Below are 6,398 nucleotides of genomic sequence, written 5' to 3' on the forward strand. Positions count from 1 at the left end.
ATTGGAGTCTTGTACGCCGTCCTAAGAGCCCATAGTGTGTCATCAAGTTTGAGAGACCAATATTTCCTTGATTTGTTCACCATCCTTTCCAGAAGATTTTTGATTTCACGATTCGAGACCTCCACTTGTCCTTGAGTTTGAGGGTGGTAAGGTAATCCACCCTTGTGATGAACGCCATACCTCTTGAGAAGAGCTTCAAATTGCTTTTTGGCGAAATGGGAGCCTCCATCACTAATTAGCACCCTCGGAACTCCAAACCTAGGAAAAATGATCTTCTTTAAGAGCTTAAGCACAACCTTGTGATCATTGGTAGGTGAGGGTATGGCTTCAATCCATTTTGTCACATAATCGACCGTTACCAAGATATATAGATTCCCACAAGAAGAAACGAAAGGCCCCATAAAATCCACCCCCCAAACATCGAAGGGTTCAACTTCTAAAACACTTTGTTGGGGCATTTCGTCCCTCTTGGTAATGCCTCCGCTCCTTTGACATCTATCACATTGCGCAACAAATTGGTGGGCGTCTCTATGCATTGTCGGCCACCACAATAAGGATTGAAAGATTTTTGCCACTGTTTTGTCAACACCACCATGTCCTCCACATGGTAGTGAGTGGCAATGCTCAAGAACACCTTGAATTTCATGATTTGGAACGCACTTCCGATAAAGGCCATCTCCACATTGCTTAAATAGGTATGGGTCATTCCAAAAGTACCTTCTTACTTCCTTGAAAAACTTCTTCTTTTGTTGAGAAGAGTACTCCGGGGGAACGACTCCACACGCAAGATAGTTGGCTATATCCGCGTACCAAGGGGTAGAAGTTGAGACCAAAGCCATGAGAGCCTCGAATCCTATCTCATCATTAATCGGTACATCCTCCTTGTTTTCAAATGGCAGCCTAGACAAATGATCCGCTACATAGTTCTCCGCTCGCTTCTTGTCCCTCATTTCCATGTGAAAGTCTTGGAGAGAGAGAACCCAACGGATCAAGCGAAGCTTTGCTTCTTTCTTGGTCATGAGATACCGCACCGCAATGTGATCCGTGTACACAATAACTTTTGAGCATATAAGATAGGATCGAAACTTATCGAATGCAAACACTACCGCTAACATCTCTTTCTCCGTTGTTGTGTAATTCCTTTGAGCCTCATCTAGAGTCCTACTTGCGTAGTAGATGACACATGATTTTCCTTGTTTCTTTTGACCAAGAACGACACCTACTGCAAAGTCACTAGCATCGCACATTAGCTCAAAAGGCAAGCTCCAATCCGGAGCTTGCACAACGAGAGAAGAAATGAGAGCTTCCTTGAGCTTACGAAACGCCTCAAGGCAAGCTTCATTGAAGTTAAAAAAACCTCTTTTTTGAGCAATTCGGTCAAAGGTTAGGCGATTGAAGAAAAATCTTTGATAAACCTCCGGTAAAAACCGGCATGCCCAAGAAAAGCCCGTACCCTCGTGATGGAAGTAGGAGGGGGCAACTTTTCAATCACCGAAACCTTGGCGAGATCAACCTCAATGCCATTTTTTGAAACCTTATGGCCGAGGACAATGCCCGCCTCGACCATAAAATGGCACTTTTCCCAATTTAAAACCAAACTCGTCTCTTGACACCTTTTCAAAACTTTTTCAAGGTTAAAAAGACAAGTGTCAAAAGACGAGCCACCAACACTAAAATCATCCATGAAAACCTCAATTTCTTTTTCAAGCATCTCAAAGAAAATGGAAGTCATGCATCTTTGAAAAGTAGAGGGAGCATTGCATAATCCGAATGGCATTCTTCGGTATGCAAATGTCCCATATGGACATGTGAAAGTAGTTTTCTCTTGATCACTTGGATGGATAGGGATTTAGAAAAATCCGGAATACCCATCCAAGAAACAAAAGAAAGCATGGTTAGAAAGCCTTTCAAGCATTTGGTCCATGAAAGGGAGAGGAAAATGATCTTTCTTGGTGTTTTTGTTCAATCTCTTATAATCAATGCACATTCTCCACCCGGTCACCGTACGGGTGGAGATTTCCTCTCCCTTTTCATCCTTGATTATGGTCATCCCACCCTTCTTTGCAACTACATGAATCGGGCTAACCCATTTGCTATCGGAGATAGCATAGATGATGCCCGCCTCACGTAGTTTCAAAATTTCTTTATTCACAACCTCTTGAAGGTTGGGGTTTAACCTTCTTTGAGGTTCAATGGAGGTGGAATGATCATCTTCAAGAAGAATATGATGCATGCACAAAGAAGGGCTAATACCTTTGATATCATCAATGCTATACCCTATCACATCCCTATATTTTCTTAAAACATCAAGAAGTTTTTCCAAATTAAGACCATCTAGGGTAGCATTGACAATAATAGGGTATTTTCCCTCCTTATCAAAAAAAGCATATTTCAAAGAAGGGGGAAGGGGCTTAAGTTCTACCTTGGGAGGAGGCTTAGAACTCTCCTCCAATTTCTCCTCCTTAGACTCAAGCTCAGTCTTAACTTGTTGTTCAACTTCCTCCTTTGAGGATTCCTCCATTGCTATGACAAATTCTTTAGCCTCTTGAGAGTGGAACTCTTCTTTGCATGTAAGGGCTTCTATCATTGGATCTTGAGGCCTCATCACGACCCTCCCCAAGCGATCTAGCTCTTCATTCACAACATCAACTCTATAGCATTTTTCAACCATGGGGGTTTTGAGCAACTTAGAAAATTCAAAGACAATCTTTTCATCGGCCACTTCACAAGTGATGGTGTTGTTCTTGCAATTGATGACCGCTCCCAAAGTTTTAAGAGCTTCACGTCCCAAAATCAAAGGAGTGTTAACATCCTCCTCCATATCCATCACTACGAAGTCACAAGGCACGTAGATGTGTCCCACTTGAATTGGAACATCCTCAAGCTCTCCACAAGGTAATTTTACCGATCGATAGGCCAATTGAATTGTCTTCCTTGTAGGGATCATCTCTATATTGAGTTTTTGAGCAATGGATAGAGGGATTAAACTAACACTTGCTCCAAGATCGGCTAAGGCACCCCTAGCTTCCATGTTCCCAATTTTCACCGGCAAAGTGAAACTTTCCGGGTCTTTTTCCTTCTTGGGAATCTTATGTTGGACAAGAGCACTCACTTGATGTGGAAGGGTGATAAGCTCATCATTGAGCTTCCTCTTGTTGGTGAGAATATCCTTGAGGAACTTGGAGTAAGATGGCATTTGTGTCACAACTTCAAGAAAAGGGAGGTTGATATGCAAATTCTTCATGACACTAAGAAATTTTGTGAACTTGTCATTCAACTTCCTCTCCGCAAGCCGACCGGGAAAAGGAACCGGTCCATCAAGATTCCTAGCCTCACTAGGAATTGAAGTTGTCTTCTCATTGTCAAGCTTCTTCTTCTCCGAACCTCCTTCTATCTCATCACCTTTTTCTTTCTCACCTCCCTTGTTTTTATTCACACTCTCCTCTCCTCTCCTCCCTTCTTTTCCTCACTATCCCCTTCATTTGGTCCTTCATAGAAAGTCCCCGACCTCAATGTGATCGCCTTGCATGTATCGGGTTTTGGATTGTGAGATGGGTTAGGGTGTGGTTGTCCGGGTAGAGTGGATGGTGAATTAAAAGGAGTTCTCTCGGCCAATTGAGCTAGTTGTGAGTCAACCATCTTGTTGTGAGCTCTTATCTCTTGCATTTGTTGCCCAAAAGATTGCATTTGCGCATGCATGGCTTGGAGGAGTAGAGTTTGAATTAGCTCTGCTTGAGGTGCTTGTTCTTGATGATTTCTTTGAGGTGCTTGGGTTTGATTTTTGTATTGGTTGTTCCTAGGATAGCTTCCTCTTGGGTTTTGGGGTTGAGGTGGAGGTGGATTTTGATATTGAGGGTTGGAGTTATAGGAAGGTTGAGCTTGTTGGTTCCATTGTTGAGGTTGAGGTACAAACCCGGGTGGTGGTTATCTCCAAGCTACTCCACCACCGCTTCCTCTAAATCCCTCTTGCCTTGTGTTGTATGCCGCTACATGTTCGGGGCTTAAACCTCCACAATAGGATGTATCATGGTTCGTTCCTCCACAATTTTGACAAGAGAAAGAGTTAGCTTGAGAAGAGCTTAATCCACCACTTGAACTTGCATTCACACTCGTGTTCAACTTGGAAAGCCCTTTTGTTAGTTGATCAATTTGATGTTGTAATTGATCAACTTTCTCCAATTCGTAAATACCACCTCTCTTTGGAACGTTTCATCTTCAGCCCCCCCAAGAGTAATTCTTTGCTACCTCTTCTATTGTGGCTTCAACTTGATTTTGAGGGATCTTGATTAATTGACCACCCGCCCCCGCATCCGAATTGGCTCTTGACATGGGCTCCAATCCGTCGTAGAAAAACCGCATGAGCAACCCTTTATTGTACTCATGGTGGGGACATGCTTGCACTAACTCTTTGAATCTCTCCCATGCTTCACCAAGACTTTCATCGGCCTCTTGCTCAAATGATGCAATTTTCCTTCTCATTTCGGCGGTCTCTTCTTCGGAGATAAAGCGCTTCAAGAACGCCTTTACAACCTCCCTCCATGTTGTGAGAGTGTTAGGCTTTACTTGCTTTAGCCATTTCTTTGCTCGTCCGGTGAGAGATTGCCGGAAAAGGTGTATACGAATGTAGTCTTGACTCACTTCATTGGTTTGCATCATTGCGCACAGTTCAAGGAATCGGTCCAAATGTTCAATAGGGTCCTCACTTGCACTTTCGGAAAATTGCTCCGATTGGACCATTCGAGTATATTGTGGATGGATTGAGAAGTTGGTTTCCGTGACAGGTAGCAAAATCCCTCCCGTGAGCTCATAATCCTCTGGATTTCCGAACTCACGAAACAAAACATCATTCTCTTGTCCCGCCATTGATTCGCGTGGTGAACTTGAAGAGTAAGTATCACTCTCACTATCAACTATATCACCAAAACCTCTTCCCTCGTCTTGATAAAGCCTACGGACTTGTCTCAAGGTTCGGTTGATTTCGTGGTCAATTTGATGTGAGGGTGCTCCTTGAGACCTCCTAAGCATTCACCAAAGCTAAGCAAACAATTAGCAATGACAAGGATGATAAAATAAAAAAAAAACAAAAAGAAAAGAAAGCAAAATGACTCAAACAAAAGCAATAATATTCGCTAAACAAGCCGCTTCCCCGGCAACGGCGCCAAAATTTGATCACGGGTTAAATAGGTCGTTATGCTACCACCCTAACCAAATTAATCATTTATAATACCTAAACCTACACTAAACTAGTTAGTAGCAAGTAAAGGGTCGAACCACTAGGGAAGCGCGCTAATTCAACATCAAATATCACTAATGCAAGAGTAAAAAGGGGATTGTTTTTGTTGGTTTTGTTGAGTAGAACACTAAAACTACAAGTAAGCAAGAAAATGATGATTAAAATCAATAGACAATGACGCTAGGGATACGGGGGTGTCCAATATGATTAGAAAGAGGAGAATAATGGTGATTATCATGAAACATATGCCAAAGAACACAAGGTTCTACCTAAACAATTCATTCTCATGCAATAGTCTAGGCAAATCAATGAAAGAGGTCTACACTAATAAGGATCATTCTCATGCATCCTATTAGTTACAATCAAATCAAGAGAATAAAGAAGTACAATCCATAAAAACTCCACTTTAATAACTCATTCTCATGCAATCATTAAAATAGAGGTAATCCTAATCTAGTTCAAATCACTTTCATGCATTTAAACTAGAAAACATCAAATAGAGTGCAACAATAATCCCAAGCTAATAAAAATCATGTCTTTCATCAATATATGACATAAGTTCAATCCAACCATCATCATTCATCCAATATCAAATCATATCTTCCACCCCCTTCCCCTAGCTAAAAGTTTAGCCTAGAGAAGGGAGATTAAACATAATATCAAAACTAGCAATAAACTCAAGAAACTCAAAACAAAACATGATTGAAATCAATGAAATCAATAATAACTAGATAAACTAATAAGATTGACAAAAATAAGTAACAATAAAACAAATAAATATTATTAAAGGAAAGGAGAAGAGATTACTAAAGAAGGGATTAATGAAAGATTAAAACTTGGATCCTTGCTTGATTGAAGAAAGATTAAAACTTGAGCAAAGTTGAATACAATAAAGGAAACTTGAATAACAATCTCTTTTTCTCTCTCCCTATTAGGCTAATGTTCTATGGAATTAGTACTAAGTTCCTCCCCAAAAAAAATCCCGTCAAAACGTTCTAAGATGGGACTTATATAGTCCGTACAGAGCCAGCTGAAAAAAGGAGAGGTCCGACCGAACAAAGGGAAGGTTCGGCCGGACTACAGGGTAGGTTCGGCCGAACCATGGGTAGGTTCGGTCGAACCTCCCTGATCCTGGTCTGGTCGAACTTCTGTGGTTCGACCACTC

At 41.5% G+C, this 6,398-nt stretch overlaps 1 non-coding gene across 1 annotated transcript; it reads left to right on the plus strand.

The window, feature by feature from the left end:
• The first annotated feature begins 4,374 nt into the window (after nucleotides 1-4,374).
• Nucleotides 4,375-4,482, plus strand: LOC145580368 (small nucleolar RNA R71). The gene has a single exon (XR_014099428.1). It is a non-coding gene; the product is annotated as a small nucleolar RNA R71 (small nucleolar RNA).
• The last annotated feature ends 1,916 nt before the right edge of the window (nucleotides 4,483-6,398 follow it).

The sequence above is a fragment of the Chenopodium album genome, chromosome 14, assembly GCF_948465745.1.
Source record: "Chenopodium album chromosome 14, dcCheAlbu1.1, whole genome shotgun sequence".
Classification (NCBI taxonomy): Eukaryota; Viridiplantae; Streptophyta; class Magnoliopsida; order Caryophyllales; family Amaranthaceae; genus Chenopodium; species Chenopodium album.